This window comes from Pantherophis guttatus, chromosome 7 (assembly GCF_059756535.1).
Source record: "Pantherophis guttatus breed Tessera chromosome 7, ASM5975653v1, whole genome shotgun sequence".
Taxonomy (NCBI): Eukaryota; Metazoa; Chordata; class Lepidosauria; order Squamata; family Colubridae; genus Pantherophis; species Pantherophis guttatus.
In genome coordinates this window covers 42243579-42264095 of record NC_142069.1, presented here as the reverse complement: position 1 = coordinate 42264095, position 20517 = coordinate 42243579, and the positions used below count along the sequence as shown (strand labels likewise).

The following is a 20517-nucleotide window of genomic DNA, read 5'->3' as shown; positions in this document are numbered from 1 at the left end:
GAGGAAATGGCGGGGACTGGCTGTGCATGCATTTAAATATTTTCAGGGAGGGCTTATTTTCAGGGTGCCTTATTTTAGAACATGCGCTCAAAAGCCCAATTGGGTTTATTATTAGAGGATGTCTTATTTTTGGTGAAACAAAGTACTATGTCTTTATTTAAATTGGCCTGTTTTTTTTAAAGTAATGATGCCAAAGAATTCCAGATTTGAACTAAGTACAAAGTGATTTTCAATACTTGTAATACAATAAAATACTTTATGTAATACTTGTATGTATCTTTCTCCAGTGCAACTTTAGGAAAGAGCAACTTTAAGAAAGAGACTATATTTTCAGCAGAAAATCCAGTCTCCTTAAATTGTCCATTCATTACATCTACTCTTTCTAGTAAACTAAATAAGCAAGGATGAGTATCAGAAGTAAAAGAAAACTAATCAAACAATTTAAAATACATAAAAATATCAAACATCACAATACAAGTCAAAAGACTTGTTTGAAGAGGTAGTAGTTCAAAAGCCATTCACATTTAACATACAAGGCTCAATGGCTGCTGACCTTTATACTATCTAGTTTACTTATTTACTAGGTTTATATACTATTCTGACAACCCTTTTAAATCAGATTAAATAAGACAAAGTTACAACATGAAAACCAACGTCCATCTACACACACAAAACAGTAATAAGATGTATAATATATTCCAATGGCAGAAATAACACTATAAAAGATCACAACTCCAAAAACTTATTGACATATCCAAGTTCTAATGGACTTCGTAAAAACACAAAAGGCTTTTCAGATTTCTGGTAAATGCTGGTCCATAGAAGAAATGGGAGAAGAATTGAGAAGATTCATTCCTAAAATCCATGTTAGTGACATCCATAAAGGTAAGGGATATGGAAAAAAGCCTACATTAGCAGAATTTACTGTGCAGGCACATACAATTGGGATTAGTCAATCTCAAAGATATCCAGGTATTGGGACATGTAAGGCTTTTAAGTCAACAGCCTAAGTCAACTAGAAATAAATGCACCTCAGAGTAGATAGGCAAATCAAAATCTGACTATGATTACTTGAATTGTTACATCTAGGATTAGTGGTAGCTTCAAATGTTCCCTGCACCATGAGATTAAGCTATTTTCTTTATTTGGCTGCTATCAGCAAGTTAAGGCTATTCTTTTTAAACCACCATTTTTTCTCTTAAGTCTAAGTGAATTTATTGTTTGCGAATATGGCATCTGCCTTGGTTTTCAGATGTTGCTTTTAATTTGAAAAATTTTGTTTATGGATTCTTGTTGAGTTTATGCTTATTTTTACATTTTAAAAATGCTCCTTTTTGGTGGGGAAAAAGGAATTATAATTTTACAGAAATAAAAATAAACAACTATTAGTGTATGAAGACGACTACACAGATGACTTCCAAATGCACATGACTCATTATGTATTCTATTCTCTTAATTAATATGTTAAAAATCTGAGCACTTGAAGTTGGATTTATATGTTCTTTATATAATAATCAGAACTGCCCTTCATCTGGTGAATTATATCACCCATTTTTTTTAGTTCCATCAAAGTTGTTTTTATGATGTCATCTTATCTATAACATTCACCTTGTTCTACTGGCATTGATCTTTTGTTATTAAGGGTATTAAATCAAACATACTGTTTTTGTTGACTCCACAAAAATAAATCACTAATTGATTCAGCTTTTGGGTTTGTTCCTATCACACTCAGCCAGCTAATTTCACTTTATAATCAATATCCTCAAACCATTTACTAGGGAGGAATGTCACCAGATTATTCACAAAGGGGCTGTGGCCATATTCCTGTGCACATAACTTCATAATGATTTTACTATCATACTATTACTATGCATAATCTTTGCTTGTTCACTTCTATTATATTCTACCCTTTTTTCTCTTGATGATAATTTTCACATGAAGAGTAATAGTTAAAATTAATAGTTTGTATTTTGAATTGATTATTCTGAAGAATACTGACTCGTAATGTAAACACACACAGAGATGTCAGTGGTAGCTAAACTCATGGTTAACTTAAAGAATTAATTCAGAAGAAAGGCTTTAAAAAAAAAAAGAACAGTGCTTCATCTATCCCACAGGTGTCAAACTTGCAGCGTCACGTTGCTGTCACATGATGTTTCATGACATTTTTCCCATTTATGGAGCTAGGGTGGGCGTGGCCTGTGTGTGACGCATCTGGCCGGTGGATCACCAGTTTCACACCACTGACTATCATATTTTAAGGCTAATGCCTCACAAAAGTCTTTTTGAAAGCTTCACTGTCAATGGAGATCCATTGGATGGATCTAAGATCCATTCTCTTAGGCCAGCAAGAGTGTAATTTATTTATTTGTTTGTTTGTTTGTTTGTTCGATTTATATGCTGCCCTTCTGTGGAGATCCAGGGCGGCTTACAATGCATTAAGCAATAGCCTTCATACTTTTTGTATATACCTGCTTAGTAGGGCTTTTTTGCCCCCCCCCAAGCGGTGTTCTATTTTATACAAAGTCAGCTTATTGCCCCCACAAACCGGGTCCTCATTTTACCTACCTTGGAAGGATGGAAGGCTGAGTCAACCTTGAGCCTGGTGAGAATTGAACTTGTAGTAATTGCAGGCAGCTGGCAGCTAAGTGCTACTTTAACAGCAGTTTAGTCCGCTGCGCCACCAAGGCTCCTTGGCAAAATTCCGAAAGACTAAATATTAAACCTCAATTAAAAAAGAGGTCCTTTTATCCTACAGTGGACAATTCAGCTACTAGCAGTATCTTATCTAATTTTCAGAGTTTTGTTCTCATACTTGCTGTCACCCAAACTGCTTAGAAGTCTTGGACTATAGAGAACAATACAAAGAATACCTTTTCTAATTATTGTAAAACACTACTAACCTCTTACTGCCTAATATTCACAGTAAACATATTTATGAAATTCACATCAATATTGTAATAGTATGTCTGAGTCTGAGAGAAATTCACAAATTGATAACTTGGATATTCCTTACTTACTGGTTAAAAGAACAGCTACCTTATCATCTCACAAAGAAATAATGAGTCAAAGACTGAAAAAAATATCTTATCAATCCAGTGATAAATTTAGATGAATTCTAAACTGCCAACAATCATATTGCTGAGATTTCTGTAATTTAGTCCTGTCCTTCCTCAGTAAATCTTGTTAAAAGAAACTCTAAAAGAATCTTGTTTTTTGTTGAAGTAAACTGCCAAAATTTGCTATGTTCTTCCAGCTACATTTAGTGGATTGGGGATTGGTCTACAATACCTTCATTTCTGAAGACAAATGGTTATCAGAAGCAATGGATTTTGTTTTACTAAAACAAAATCTCAATTACTCTGAGGTTATTCCACACATGGAATGACTTCAGTGTTAAAAAAGCAGCTCAGTCTCTCCCTCTCTCTCCCTCTCTCTCTCTCTCTGACTGCAGTAGGACTTCTAAGATCAAAGTCTGTTTCAGTCTGGCTAATTCTTAGATTTCCTCTCTCCTCCTTGTGCTTTTGGGACAATATTTCAGATGGTGACATGTCTTAGTATTTTTATTTTGCTTTATGATTATCTATATCCATGATGGCGAACCTATGGCATGCATGCCAGAGGTGGCATACAGCACCATCTCTGATGGCCCATGAGCTGTTGCTCCAGTTCAGCTTTGCTGCGCATGTGCGCACACCACCTGCCGGCCATCTGCTCTTCGGGTCTCTGTGCATGCGTGGGGGACATGTGTGGCATGCATGGGGGCAGGGCATGTGGGGGGGCTGCACATGCATTGCATTTTGGGGGTTCAGGAGCACACACGTGCATTCACGTGCTTTGGGCGCTCGGTCCAGAAAAGGTTATGATCTCTCTCTCTATATATAATGTATGATATTATATATAGATATATAGATCATATGATATATGATCTATATATCTATATATACTGATCTATAAATAAGGAAAATGTAGCATACAACTGGCTCTGAATAATATACCCACTGTTTCCAGTGCCCTCGAAAGTTTCTGTAATGCATGTGGTGAAGGAATTTTCACAGGAGGAAAAATCAAACTACCAAATCTGAGAGAGACAGCTGTTTTCAAGAACCTCTGAAAGGAGCTAGGTTCACGGGCCTTTAGGTCTAGGGGTAAGATCTGAAATTAGGCAACATTGTCATGCTTGATTCTAAGAATTTAGATTAGAGCAGGACTCTGCTCTAGCAAATCCAGGCACCTGAAAATTCAAGAACTGGCCACAGGAATGCTTGCGATCACCAAGTTACTTTTCTTGCAAGTAATGAATCCATTCAGAAATAATATTTTATTCCTGAATGGTCACTAGTCTTATATTTGGGGCAGAGTGAGTCTTTGTAGAGAAAAAGCATTCAAGCATTCAGCTGAGAACTGACCAATGTTGGGAAATCTGATATCCTGCTGCTCAGTAAATGCCTCCCAGTAACAGCTCACTGATGTGTTGGATTACAGTCCTTTACCCACAGTGCGGTATCATCTGTCTAGTTTTAGCCCTTTATTTCTGACCTTTTAGATGTTCTCCTGGTGTTGCCTTTGTTCTTTTGGCTCTGGCATTGGATGATTACTGCCTGTGGGAAATGACTCATAGACTATTTTGCCTCTGATTGCTGCCCTGAACAACCCTCAAACATGACAGTAACCCCCTTTTCCTCTCTCTCTCTCTCTGTCTCTCCCTCCCTCCCTCTCTCTCTCTCTCTCTCTCACACACACACACATATTTACAATTTCACTGATAAAATGTCATGTTCAGGGCTTTGGAATCAAAAGTCTTCAAAAAAGAATTTTGACAGAAATAAGAATGTATTTATTTGAATCCTCAACATCAGCCCTGTAAAGAAACAGGTTGTTTTGGAGGGCTTCCAGGAAACCATCAGCACTTATGCCAACATAGAAATTGATTTATGAAAGGATATTCTGCATTAATTAGGAAATGTTACCATACAAAATTCTTTTTTAAAAAAATTGAATTTTTACTTCTGAGTTTTTGAAGAAAGCTCTTTTGAAAAAGATAAAGAAAACCATAACATGGAATTTATTTAATATAATTTGGGTTGAACACACAGGCATTTTCAAATCATTAGCTTAGTGCTCTGTTCAGGGAACTTACGATGGTAACAATCTACATTATTATACAGCCCACAAAAGCAGAATACCCCTTCTCAAAAGGCCAGTTGTGTGGATATCTCTGTGAAAAAAATATTAAACATCCTCCCTTTGCAAATGGAGAACAAAGGCTGAGGACTCCATTTAGAGGGAAAGTCTCACAGTATGATTATAATAAGATACAAATATTCTAACTCTTCTTTTTCTCTATTTAAATATGTCTATAGCCAAGAACTGAAAAGAAAGCACAAACAGGCTGGATTGTGAATTATTATCCTATCACCTATAGAAAATAATTCTACCTTATTCATTTATTTTCTAAGTAAAAAGTTGAGCTTCATTCTTTCCTGTCTGTCTCCTCCAGGGCTCCTTCTCCAATTTACTAATGGAAGAGTGGCATTGTAAATCTATTTTATTTTTAAGCGGCTGAAATTCATAAGAGTTATGTCAGTTTCCCTTCCAGCTCTTGACAGGAAAAATATTTTTTCTTTTATAGTAGCGTTGATTCCTGGCAACTGCCTGGATTAGTTCTTGACAAGATTTTCAGAACTGGTTTGCCATTGCTTTTTTCCTAAGACTGAGCAAAAGCAATTAGATCAGGGGTCTCCAAACCTAGCAACTTTAAGAGTTGTGAACTTCAACTCTTAGAATTCCTCAGACAGCTTTTCTGGCTGAAGAACTCTGGGAGCTGAAGTCCACAAGTCTTAAAGTTGCCAAGTTTGGAGACCACTGAATTAGACTAGTCATCAAAGCTGCCTTACTTCTTTTTCAAAATGTTTTCCTTTTAATCTGTGTATTAGATACAAAAGTGTTTTTTATTTAGCCATACCCCCAAAAAGGGCCTATGACATTCTCAAGGACTGCTTCAATGACTCAGATCCTAAAAATTGTGATTATTCAAGAAGCCAGTCAAATTAAACGAACCTTGATTCAAAGAAACACACAACTAGATCAGTGGTGGGTTGCCCCTGGTTCACACCAGTTCTATAGAACTGGTAGTAAAACTGGCGGGAGCTCCACCCACCGACCCCGACGTCATCAGAATGCTTCTGTGCATGTACAGAAGAGTGCACGCACGCACAAATGAAGTGAGCACGCATGCACATCCCCGTTGCGAACCAGTAGTAAAGGTAAGTAGACCCCACCCCTGAACTAGATCCATAATGTCAGAAGCATTCTTGCTCTCTTTCTCCTCTTCCCAGTATCAGTTCTTTCACAGAACATAAACTTCTTCTCACAAATTTGGGAGAAGCTTCCAAAGTCATTGCAGTTTGTTACTGGAGGATGGTAGATGACACCTAATGCTTTCTAAACAAAGAAAAAAAACCCCAGTGGGATGATTCTGAAATAAAAACAATAACTGTCCACAACACACAATATAATTGCTAACTTAATAGTTTTCTTGGATAGGAAAGAACAAAATGTGAGCTTAGTGGATATTTAAAAGCAACAACAACAACAGAAGATTTGGGTACAAACACATACACACTTGCATTTTAATTAATTAAAATATTAAGAATTGCTTTCCTGTCCCTATTTCTTTCCTTTCATTATATAGGGCAATAAATGACAATTTGCAGATTTCAAGTTCCATTTGAGCAACAATGCAAGGGGAAGGGAATGTTGTTCCCATCATTCAAGTGCCATACAATTTCAGCAGTAAGCTGGTAAGAGTCACAGAATCAAACCACTTTCTGTTATGTTGGCTGAGTAATAATCTAGGGCTGTTACCTCAACTCTGAAATATTATTGGCTGTGTGCTGTTGTATCATGCTCCTTAGGGAAGCAACAGCAGAATGGTGACAAAGAAGGCTCACCATGGACAATTTCCATCTGCTGCTTCAGCAAGAGCTGGGTATCCAAAAGGATCCCCAAGTCACAAACCTTTCTTTTTTTGTGGGTGTACAATCTCATCCCCATCTAGGAGACCCATGTATAAAATCATCTAGATGTTTATGGATAACTAGAACCTCTTTTCTGCAAGGATTTAATCTGGGCTGTTTTCATCCCATCCAGATTCTCACAATCTCCAGGCATCATTTTAAGGCTACCATCGCCACTTTTGCTCAATTTAGAGTGGTAAATCTTAGCCTCATACTGGACTAACCTCAACCAAAGTGATTGATGGCCCCTTTCAACCACTTGCATTACTTTTAGATCATTTTTTTAAAGTTCTCCTTTGCACTAAACTTATTCTAACTTTTTGTTTGTGTTCTCATCATTTTATTTACAGACAGTCTGATCAAATAAACTGTCCCAAACTGAATTGTTAAAAAAAATCCTCATCTCAAAGATAGTGGAATGGATTATGATATTACCTTTATAATTATGTTATCCCCTCCCCCTGAAAAATTAATTAGATGATAATATGGTGCTACTCAGTGAATTTAACTGAATTAAAATAACTAAATGCTCTATTCAACTTAATTATTATTTTAAACCAGGACTGAGTATACTGATCCACATACTGAGCTCACTTTAATTATTTCTTTAAGAAGTGCAGAATCAGACACAAAATAACCTTAAGCCTATTCCAGTTTAAGCTATTTTGCAGTATCACTGCATCTTGTTAACCAAGAATACATCTTGTGCAGAAGTAACTGTTTCCTACAGCTGGCAATATTAAAGCACGACACAGAGGAGTTACTATTTCTTAGAAAAAAAATATGCACAATTAAAAAGCTGAACTGAACTGTGGCTGCTTTATATACACCCCCATACAGCTGGCATACAGAGCCCACTCTCCCATCTGTACTAAGTCATATATTTAGCACACTGGTGTTGTCATGATAGTTATTATCTATGCCTGTTTAATCAGATCGTTGTGTTGATTTTATCAGAGGCCTTTTTGTGTCTCAACCAGATTTTTCTTTAAACTAAAATATTTTATTTTAAGGTAAGAAATTGAATAGCTGGCAAGTCTGTGACAAGTTGTAATGCTTTGTAGCAATAACATTTTCAGTGACTTTCACATTACATAAACACACAGAATATATACTATTTTTATAATTTGCATCACATGCTGCATTCACTGGAATTTCAAAATTGTCTGGGTATATCTATATGTTTAACCACACCATACAATGTCACACAGTACCCTGACTAGCAAAGTCATAAAAATTTTGGGCTGTAATCTTTCTATCCCAATGTTATATATATTTTTGCATTGCCTGGAAAGCTGAAGTTAGTCTCAGACATAGCCTAGCTGAAATAGTAGAGAGGAAGATTTGACCATCTCTCCATTAAAAGGCAAACATAGCCTATCACCCAAATCTCTGAACACAGAGCAGTGTTTTTCAGCCTTATGATATATGGACTTCAGTCCTCAGAATTTCTTAGCCAGGATGCTGATTTGGGAATTCGGGGAGTTTGTTTATTTATTTATTCAATTTTTATACCTACCCATCTCAATCAATGACTCTGGGCAACTTACAATTCAGAAAAAAGATACAATTAAAATAATAAAAACAATTTAAAACAATAAAAACTATAAAAAGCACCCAAGTTAAATATATACAGCAGCCTAAATACAGCCTTAATTGGTCAGTTAACAATGAAGCCGGAAAGTGGGGCCCTCAGCACATTCACCACCTCAGGCTTGGCTACACAGAGCTATATGAAAGGCTAACAGCATTGGGGCTACTGTAATCTCTGAGGGGAGGATATTCCACAGAGCAGGGGCTACTGCTGAAAAAGCCCATCTTCTGGTCCCTGACAGACGACATTCCTTGGCTGCCAATTGCTAGACTGAAATGAGTGGGTAGAGAAACTTGGAAAATGGCAGTCCTTAGCATAACCTGTTGAAATCTACATACCTTAAACTTGTCAAGGCTGAGAAACACTGGCAGAAAATGACAAGCTACTTTTAACAACCCATTCAATGCCATGCCAGGCAACAAGTCTATAATTTGAAAATTATAGGATAATATATATTAAAGGATAGATGATACATAGAGTGGATTAATAGGCCTGCCAGAAAACCTGGCCTTAATTGTGGGAGAGGCTGTTAGTTTACATAGTTTAGCATTTCAAGAATATGTTTCATTTACACCTTACATCTCTTTCTGGGATTAGCCCAGATTTATTGGGATGGGATGGTGGCTTTCTGTGCATTCCAACATTCATGGTCGCTACTCATTGCTTTATTTTACTTTAGGTCCTTTTCCAAAGGCAGTTCTACTTCATTCATTTCTTCCACTGTTGCCTCCATTCTGCAGTATTATTTCTACTGGAATTAGAATATTCCACTGGCTTATTTAATTTCATCATTTTCCATACAAAAGGTTTATTCCATCTCATTTTTTAAAAAATGAACAAAAGTTCAAGAACACAGATTGCATACATGCAAAATGTATGCATTTTGTACACTTTTCTTTGTGCATGGATTTTCAAGGTACTGACCCTAACATATATATTTTTACTCAGTTTTCACTATTGTAACTTTTAGTACAACATTTAGAAAAGGGTGGAAAATAGCATATAGATAAGTTCAAAGAGATATAATAGATTATCCAAAATATTGCCAATTGCACTTTATTACTACTACTACAGTACATCATGGTAGTATGTTTATTTAAAGGAACATATTCTACTTTTTCTGTATGTGTTTGGTATTGTGATAAAATCCAATAGTATGTTATTATATTATCATTTAATAATTATAAACCAAGCAGAAAGATGTTTCATTGTAGTATCAAGTGATACTTAATAGAGTACTCTTCTTTTTTCTTGAATCACATTGCTTTGGGAGCTATTTTATAATCTAAAAATTCTATTTAAAGGTTATTTTAAAATATTGTGACTGAAACATGCACTGATTAAATGAATTTTAATTAAATATAAAAGAGCAGTAATTAATGCAAATATTCTGGTTCAACAATAATGTGGGCTAATGATACAGTACAGATTTGATATAAAAGAACACAACAAAGCAAAAATGTTAGTTACATAATGTTGTAACTAAGCCAGTTTATTTCATGATCAAGCAACTGTTTACAGATCTACTATTCATATTTGATGCTATAAAATACTTAATATTTCTAATGTGAAACATGGAAAAAATGTGGATCCTTTATAGAAGTGTACACTCTTTGCTTGGGATCAATGTATGCAGTCCCAAAAAGTAACTGACAAATTGGAGGATTATTAAATACAAAATAAATAACTGCATTTATTTATTTTCATTTATTTAATTTAGTTTAATTTAGTCTTCATTCTGGCCCTACCTACTTTTTGCAACGTTGTCTTAGTGTACCATTCATTGGCAAATGAATGGTACACTAAGTTGTTTTAAACTAAAAACATTACACACCTGTTCATTTTAAGTCAACTTTTCTGTTTCATGGCCTTTGATCAAACTGTTGAAGGTCTATTCACAATAATTAACTAAATTTGCATAACATGAATCCTTATAATCTTCACCCATTATAGCATTTCATAAATCTCAAGGAAAGTTCAAATGTTATGAATTTCATTTCCCTATTTTTCAGTATGTGGTCCAAACTTCAATTCAATTAATTCAATTTCATTCTGGCAAGAATGAATATATAAAATGAACAAAATTTAAGACAGAATTCAAGTATATTTGTAAAATAATCTAACTAGGATCTAATAAGTGAAATTATATGAAATTTTAATTTTAACACTAAAATTATATTGATATCTAAAATTACCACAAAGTAAAGGTAACTAAACTATTAATACCAACGAAGTGACAATATCTAAAATTTAAATGAATTACAGTTACAGGGCATGCATTGAGAGATATTGGCCTATCAGAGTTCAGTAGATATTCTGTGCAGCTGTATAAAACCTAGCTACATGTGCTATAACAAGGAATACTTTGTATGAGCAGCATCTGGGCATAGGCTGAATCTGAGTGATCAGGATATCTACTAATTAGAAGAAGCATAAATGTAGTTCAGATGTCTCCTTGAAGAGAAATACAAAGAAGGTTGCATTCTGTAGTTTCTACCTCTCCAGAATCATAGGCACAAAGCCTTTCAGCCAATGGATTTTTTTAATATTTACTATCCAATACTACAGAGGGGAGAACGTGGTATCAGGCAAGAGAAAAAGCTTTGTGATGGCTAGAGGTTTCTAGCTGTGTAAGGTAGTTGGTAGCAGTGATAATATACCTGTTGTGTACTGGTGACATGAAGATTGGAGGTTCCTCTAGATCTGCTTGCCTCTCTGAATGTTTTATCCTTTGCTTCAGTCATGCTCTGGAGAAGCTGAACTTCCAGGTTCTGGCATGCATGCGCACTTGACAATTAGCTGGCCGGCGCTCATGCGCACATTGGTTTTTGGCACAGCCACACGTGCAAAGGACAGCTGATCATCGCATGCACATGCACACCTGAAACCCAGAAGACAAATAGGCAGCGCCACGTGTGCCGGGCAACATGGCTTCACGTACCACTTTGGACATGTGTGCCATAGGTTCGTCATCATGATGATAGTATGTCACTTATACCTGGCTCTAAAGAACTGATTGTGGTTTCTATGAAAAGCAAAGTAGATAGAAACTGAAATTCACCCATTCGAGTTTTATCCCACTAATGAATAAACATGGCATCAATCCCTCCTACTTATAATTTAAATAATTCTACCGTGTATATTTTTTTATAATGTTTTTATTACGGAAATTTTCTCGAACTTCTTCACTGGAAATATATATCTAAAAATATTTGACTAAATATCTTAAAACTTTAAAAAAATGAAATAAAATGATAGTGTTTAACAATACAACAATTAAAACAAGAAATAAGTCATTTGAAGTCATCCTGGATTGGATGTCAACCTGTATAACTCCTGAGAGGCTAAAGAATCTGTGACATTGGATTTGGGCGTCCAACAACACCAAAGGATTGTGAGGGGTAAGTGTCCCATTATCAAGAGTAATGTGGATTCTATTATTGGTAAAAACAGCTAAAAATTATCAAGTAATATCCATGAGTCATATCTGCAGCTGATTTGATATGGTGTGAAATACAAGTAGTCCTCAATTTACGACCGTAATGGAGCCCTAGATTTATGTTGCTAAGTGAGAAATTTGTTAAGTGAGTTTTGCCCCATTTTAGGACTTTTCTTGCCACAATTGTTCAGTGAATCATTGCAGTTGCTAAGTTAGTAACATGGTTGTTAAGTGAATCTGGCTTCCCCATTGACTTTGCTCATCTGAAGGTTGCAAAAGCATGACTCCAGGACACTGCATCTGTCATAAATGTGAGTCAGTTGCCAAGCATCTGAATTTTGATCATGTGATCATGGGGATGCTGCAATGGTCATAAGGCACTGCCATTGTAACTTTGAATGGTCACTAAATGAACTGTTGTAAGTTGAGGACTATCTCAACTTACAACAGTACTTTGCCCCTACTTTACCTGTACCACAAAATCAAATCACTAACCCAAATTTTGTATCTATATCTCAATAATGTAAGTTATGTGACACACAAAAATTAAAAAGCAAATTGCCTTGCTAATTTGAACCAGAACCTAATATAAATTTAATTAGTAAAATACAGGTAGTCCTTGACTTACAACAGCTCATTTAGCGACCATCTGAAGTTACAATGGAACTGAAAAAGATTACTTATAACCACTTTTCACACTTACAACCATTGTAGCATCCCCATAATTACATGATCAAAATTCAAATGCATGGCAACTGACTCACATTTATAACCGCTGCAATGTCCTGGGTCATGTGATCTCCTTTTGTGACCTTCTGACAAGCAAAGTCAATGGGGAAGTCAGATTCGTTTAGCAACCGTGTTACTAATTTAACAATTGCCGTGATTCACTTAACAACTGTGGCAAGAAAGATTGTAAAATGGGAAAAAATTCTTAACAAATGTCTCACTAAGCAACAAAAATTTTGGGCTCAATTGTAATTTGAGGATTACCTGTTCTAAAAACCCATCAAAAACACAAAGCTAGAAATCTAAATTACTATTCCTACTAACGAAATTATGTAGCATTATGGATCTATTAGCTGAGCTACCAAGCAGACACCTCATAAAAGAACCCTGAATAAGTTTCTTTTGCACATTGACTTCATGTATGATGCTGAATGTGCATAAAGCCATAAAGTCATAAATTTATTTTGCATCTCTCGAAGATGGAATTTCATCTTAGCTTATTATGGTCAGTACCCACCATTGTTACAGATGAAAGAACTAGCACAGTCCTCTTTACTAATCCCGCCTATTAGAGAATAATTTAATATGAGAAAAAGCTCCTAAATTTCCAGTGAGCTTATTTGTGCCATCAGAGATATCTCCAAAGAGCAGAAAATACATTTGGAAAGTTTATCTCCAAGTTCATCTATGTAGAAAGACATCATATATATAGAATTAAAATGATGAATTTCCCCTAGAGCAGTGATTCCCAGCGTGGGGCCCATGCCCCACAGGGGAGCAATTTGATTTTTAATGGGGGCAATATGAAAATGAGTTATTAACTGAATTTTTGAAAGCCTGTTAATATGATTTGAAACTTTATTTGCTGTTTTTTCATATTCCTTCATACTATTATTTTTTAAGTTCCTCAGTACTTCTACTTTCATTCTTCTATTTTTCTTTCATGGATGCCATGTTCTTTGGAACCTTGTTTAAACCAACTTAACGGCCTTTTAGGCTTCCTCCGCATGAGTAGGAGTTTATTTTTGAATAGTAAGAATTATATGTCACGGGGGGGGGGGGGATCAGGATTTTAGAGATGCTTAGGTGGGGGTATGGCCAAAAAAAGGTTGGGAACCACTGCCCTAGAGCAATGATGGCTAACCTTTTCCAGACTGAGTGCCCAAAGTGTGCACCCCCGAATGCATGCACGTATGCCCCCATGCATGTCCCCTGCCCTGTGCATACAGCCCCCATGCATGTCCCCACCCTTGCGCAGCAGAGACCCAAAGACCAGCTGACTGGTGGGAGGCATGTGCGCATGAGCGATGGAGCTAAACTGAGGCGATGGCTCATGTGCCATCAGACAGCGCGCTGCACGCCATCTCTGGCATGCGTGCCATAGGTTCACCATCACGGCCCTAGAATATTTTCATTCAAGCTAGACATTAAAAAGTTTGAGCACGCAATGACTTTTAGCATACACATTTATTCAAAACTTCTTTCTAATGATAATTCAAAGTTCAGATATATTAGAAAACTACTTTACAGTAAGTATATACATATATAAAAAGCAAGGTACAAAATAGTAATAATCATGTTTGGTTTTGAAGGAAAAATGCTAAAATTTACTTAAACATATAATGAAAAAAATTGCTAGAGTCCGACATAATTCAAAGAATTAGAACCTTTTACAAAAGCTGCAGTTATTTTAAATTATTATTTCAATGTAAATTCAAGCCATATGGATATTTTTATGCAATGGTTATAAATCTGTTTTTTTCTGATTGCTTTGGACAGATTTAGCTTTTCTCTTTCAACAATATTGATATTTCCATATCAAATTATTCCCTGCACTCACTACTAAGCTACTTGTGCTGAATAATTTTTAATTTTATATTAGGTCTAATTACCCACTTAGATTTGTTGCACAGAATAAAGCAATAATTCACAACTCTTCTTATGAAAATAGAAAAAAAAGCACAAACTCCTATTTCTATGTCTTTATTTGTTTTAAGGCATTAAATTTAAGAAAATCCAGGTTGGGGGGGGGAGAGAAGGAGAGAAAAAGAATTCTTAGATGCCAAATACAAGACAAGATTACACTTCATAAAATGGCTTTACAAAGGATTGAGAATGCTCCTTTTACAGTGTTAATTAATCCAGATTATTTATATCCTCAATGTTATAAGCAGTCAATTTATAACAATTGGAACACTGTGAAAAAAAATCAGCATGCATTTGTTGAGGCTTAACCTAGTTCTACTTTAATTATTATTTCCATCATTCATTTTCTTCATATGCTTAATCCTTTTCTGATTCAGAACAAAAATGGTTGACATTAATTTTTGGGGAGACACTGACTGCAATTTTAAATTTAAGCTTCTTTCTCATTTTCAAAGGCAGAAGACATAAACAAATCTAATTACGGCTGGTTGCAATCAGTTTTCATTGCAAAGGGAATTCTTACTCCTCATTTGACATCTTGCATTCTGACAAGCAGAACTTTCCCTGCAGTGTGGCCTTCAACAAGGAAATAGTCTTGCATTCTGGAGGGATGAAATTCAAGATTGTTCTGGATCACTAATCTCATCCCCTAGGCATCTGTTCATGGCAAAGGAGAAAGTTTACTTTAGGACTATAAGTAGCAAAATAATTATATCACCCATTAGATCTCTATGTAAAGATCCAAGGCCTCTAGAAGAGTTGTGGGTAGATATGTAAAATGAAAAACAGTATGAATATTGTTTTTTGCAACATCAGGTTTCTGTATAGTCTGACATATTATGCAATTATTCTAAAACAGTGGTACTACCAATTATTTAGATGAAAATGGCAAGTGTCCTAAGAATAAATCTGAATTCCTTTTTGCAGGGGAGGGGGGACCCCTGAAAATGTGCAAGATAGATTTCAGAATAAAACTAACTTGAATGAGTATTTCAATTAAACAGGAGGAAGTACTGTTCATATTTTCCCAGTTTCAGTAATAATGTGAAATAATAATTATTTCAATGTGAAATAATCTTAAACTTTGACTGACAATGTGAAAATCACTCAGGGATAGGAAATATGCCAAAACTAAGTACAACAAAAGGTAAAGTCAAATATCTATTTTCAATGACGCCAATATAATTATGCTGTATAAAACAGATGCAGTTTTATCTTTTTGCATCTAGCTTACTAACCTACTTCCAAAGCTGTTACTGAATTCTGAGTCATAAAGTTGTATCCAAAAGCATTTCAGTGCACTTATTTTTCAAACACATTGTAATTATATTCAGAAAGAAATAATTTGAACAGTCTCCTACACTGGAAAATATGCAAAGTTTATTGTGTCATAGTAATAATAAGACTGATAACTAATATCTCAAACATAAAGGATTTATAGCCAATTTAAAATATATTTGTACACATGCAGAGATAGTTGCTGACCTAAACAACGGGTCCTGTTTATCAGTTATCTGTTGCTGTGCATGTAATGAAAAACTGAAATGACACCTATTGTACTTCTTTTCTTCGGGTATGGGAACAAAGGAAAATAAAGCAATCTGGCAATAACAAAAGGGAGGAGGTTCACCATTAGCATTGGATATCCTTCTTTATCTGCTGGGATTATAGGGAAAAGAGGAAGGGCTGATGGAAACACCATTGATTGGGCAGCTGTTTGAGTGACAAGAGAAAACAAAAGGAGGAAGTAAAAGGCAGTTTGAGAAGAAAGAAGAGGCAACTATAGAGCCTCACATTTTAAGGTGGTTACTGTAAATGCTACTCATTTCCCTCTCGGGAATGAAACTGAGAAAATTGAGGGAATAAAGATGATGTCCAAAGCAGTAGTTATATACAACTGTGAACCATCATTTCATTTCTGTCAGTTCAGTTATGGAGTCTCTGTTATACAGCAACTTGAGCATTTTGCATACATGGCTTCTTGTTTTGGCAAAATATAGCAATTTCTTGGGTGGAAATATAATAAAGTAAATGCATCAAGGGATTATTTCAGTGAGTCGAGTTTGCTTTTCTTTCTGCTAAATAATTGAAAATTGATAATATGGTCCATGCAGTCAGCAAGCTTTACCTACGGTAGATACCAGGGGTGAAATCCAGCAGGTTCTAGGTTCTGGAGAACCAGTAGTGGAAATTTTGAGTAGTTCGGAGAACTGGCAAATACCACTTCTGGCTGGCCCCAGAGTGGGGTGGGAATGGAGATTTTGCAATATCCTTCCCCCAGGAGTGGGGAGGGAATGGGGATTTTGCAGTATCCTTCCTTTGCCACGCCCACCAAGTCATGGCCAGAGAACTGGTAGAGAAAAAATTTGAATTTCACTCCTGGGTAGATATAAATTCTGTGGTCTCATTTTTAGAAATCTCTTCCTGGAAGCTTTTTGGAGTAAATGCTAAAGTTGAGTATGTAGCTGCCCCGGGGTGGATAGGATGGGGTCGGATTAGCTATTATTATTCTTATAAGTGGCATTCTCCTCTGTACTACCCTCTTCTAAGGTCCAATTCAACATATGCCCATGGCTTGGTATAGTAATAATGCAAATGTTAATGCTGTCATTACTTATATTTTTGTTTTCAGACACCTTTAAAAAAAATGTCCAGTAGGTCATCTATTTTGGTTGCCTGGGCAGTTTGTCAGGATTCATTCTTCCTGTTTCTCATGCTATAATCTTCTCTTGCTGATAGCATTTAAACAGTTCTTTATTCTTGACCAGTTGCTTGGGAGTTAGTCAAATACAGTTATGCACAGGGACCAATAATTAAAAAGGGGATTAGTCTGGTAATATAAGGCAAAATTGATCATTTACGAGAGCCGTCTGATTGCTAGATGCTTTCATATCATCATCGTGGTAGAAGAGAACTTGTTTTTCTATTTCAAACTTCAACAAAAGTTTATGCGTTTTAGCAATCACATGTTCATTATGTGTACACAAGTATTTCAAAATCACTTCTAACAATGTTCAGTACAATAAAAAAAACATTGACAAGCATGTTCCTCTTCCATCAAATCTTACCTTGATTTTATTTATTATGACCCTTGACAAAATGTTAGCATCTCATGGTATGTTAGCCATTTGTGTTTGTATTTCTGGTCTATAATCTTAGAATACCTCTTGTACTGAGAGCCACATAGGGTTTTTGGGGACAGCCTGGATTTGTATCTGTTCCATATTTTCAATATGGCCTGAAAGACATCCATTTTTGAAGCAGAAAACTTAAACACTGGAAGAGCTGGATCAGTGCTTGTTTACCTTTCTTAGGGTTGCCAGATGTTCTATTTCATACAATCTGCCACTCAATTGCAAAGAAGTGGTTTAAAACTAAATGGGACAAGCACTGTCTGGAATTTAATAATGCTTATAAACCTTCAACGCAGTAGTCAGGAAAAGAACATGAACTTGCATGTGATTTTTACAGTAAATGTGATGTGTTGAATTTGTTTCTTTAGATTAGTTGGCTGAAATAAAAATAGAAACGTACAGTCATATAAGATCTGTTTTCTCTATTAATGTAAAGTCTTTCATCAGAATCCCTGCAGAGAGGAAGAAAAAGTGATGTTTACAGTCAGCCAAAACCTTTAAGCTATTTTTTCTGGCTCTCTCTATTTCTAGTTATAGAATATGAGATAGAAGAGCGTACAGTACTTGTCATTCCTGCTTCCTGATATGTCCATTCAGTCTGTTTCTTTTAGCTTCAACTTAAAATCCAGATATTACTAAGTTATACATATTTCTCAGATATACTTTAAGGGCAAAATAATTGGTATATGAGCAGTTACATGTACTATTCAGCATATACAAGAATATGTACAAGGGGCACAGAGATGGATTCATGGAATGATGTAGTGCTAATTCATGGTGAGAGTACAGTACATAAATAATACGTCACTACAAGTCTTTAATTGTACAAAGGATACACACACTAAATGAGGTTATATCAAGGCTTTTTACCCCATCTTATAACTCTTTATGAATCAATAAATGCATATATGCATTTGTGCATTTGCAAATAATGATTCCTCTATTTTTCTTTTTATTAATGTTTGGATCCTTATTTATTCTGGGCTATTTAAATTCCATAAAACGAAATGCTCAAATAGCTCAAACTGTTAGTTCTAAAGAATGCACCATTTGAGGGGTGCTTGGTGCTCTCTGTATCGTTTGTACACTCAGATATTTTTCCATTATAAAATCAGGAGACCACAGGAAAAAGAAAAGAAACATTACAGATTTTTAAAATCTTGTCTAATAACAAGAAATGAAACAAAACAATATCATCATACAATGCTAGTTGCATAACATTTTAGCCAGTTTCTTAAAATGGCAAGTTATGCAAAAGATATTATTTTAGTTCTCAAACTACTTTCACTGGGGTCTCAGTCTTTTCAGCTCAAATAAAAAAATATTTGATCTTTACAACACTTCTAAGCAATCGTGATCATCTAGAGGAGATCAACTTATTTTAAAAGGCTTGCTTGGAAACTGTTCTGATTCTCTCTAGAGAGAGCCAGAAAGTAACTCTCTCTCTGGACTACAGAGGTGGTCACGAATGCCAGAGCTTTTCTCAAATAATGCCAACTTATTTCCATACCTCGTCCATTTTCATCTTATTTTAAGGTAAAATGTGAAAAAATGTGATTCCAAGTTGCAGATGGATTGCAAACAGACATGACTTTAATTTTTTTTTCTTGGATCTCTTTATTCTGATGTACCTGGTTGGTGCCTTTATCTTTTTTTTTAATCATTACAAAATTTGGAGCAGAGATTTCTGAAATCAATGAATTATGTGAAAGGGGTAAAGCAAAACACTCTGATGGATTTTGATGATCAATCTGCTGGCAAGCAATTAGTTAATAAGGTAATCAAAAATCTGAAAGGCAGAAAAGGAGACAAGGAAGTAAGTCAAAGAAAAGTTGTTTTTACTGAAGACAAATTATTCAGACTAAGGATCCAGAAAAGAATTTTGACAGCCTTAGGGTAGCACCCTGCTGATCTTTCATCATTTGGGTTAAACTAGTAGCTACCCTAATATTTTCTGCAGTGGATACCTAGCCAATATTGCCCTCTTCTGGCATACTGCACAGAAAAGGAGGCCCAGCAGACAGACCAGTTATCTAATTAATAGGAAATAACATTGATGATGACAAGTCCGGAAATTCAAGGCATAAAGTGTGGTATTCCTAGAAAGGTTTGTTTGTTGGGATGGTGGCCTTGGACTATACTCATCCATTAAATATTCCTTGACTAGATGCCGGTTTTACCATTTATTTGCCACTTGGATGGATAACTCACCACACAGTTTTCCATGCTGAAGATACTTTAATCATTTAAACCCATTATCCTTTTATCGTGCTATATCACTTACTTAGCAAACACAAAGTCCTTATGGTATTGCTTAATAAAAAATGCACTGAATGCAAGTTCACGAACCTTCCTCTCTAATTTGTGAGCTCTAGAAAGGCTACTGTTCATTGGCACCATTGTTTGGTTTAGATTTTGTTTAGTTGCCAAACTCTGTGAGAAACTTTTATCAAATTATGGAGAAAAAGCTTTGTTCCTTTTGCCACATCCCATGATGACATTTCTCAATATTAGTCATCCTATCCCTAAATTCTCTTGAAATACTGATATTACATGCTGGATTTAAGAAACAATTTATTTTTGTTTGTTTGTTTGTTTGTTTGTTTGTTTTACAAAATGTAATGAATTATATTGTACAGTATTGTGTGTGGTCGCTGCCTTGAATAATATATAAAA

At 35.5% G+C, this 20517-nt stretch overlaps 1 protein-coding gene across 9 annotated transcripts in view; it reads right to left on the bottom strand.

The window, feature by feature from the left end:
• The window catches only part of PPFIA2 (PPFI scaffold protein A2), a 218903-nt gene that overhangs the window by 129919 nt on the left and 68467 nt on the right, over positions 1-20517 (bottom strand). The window lies entirely within an intron of this gene.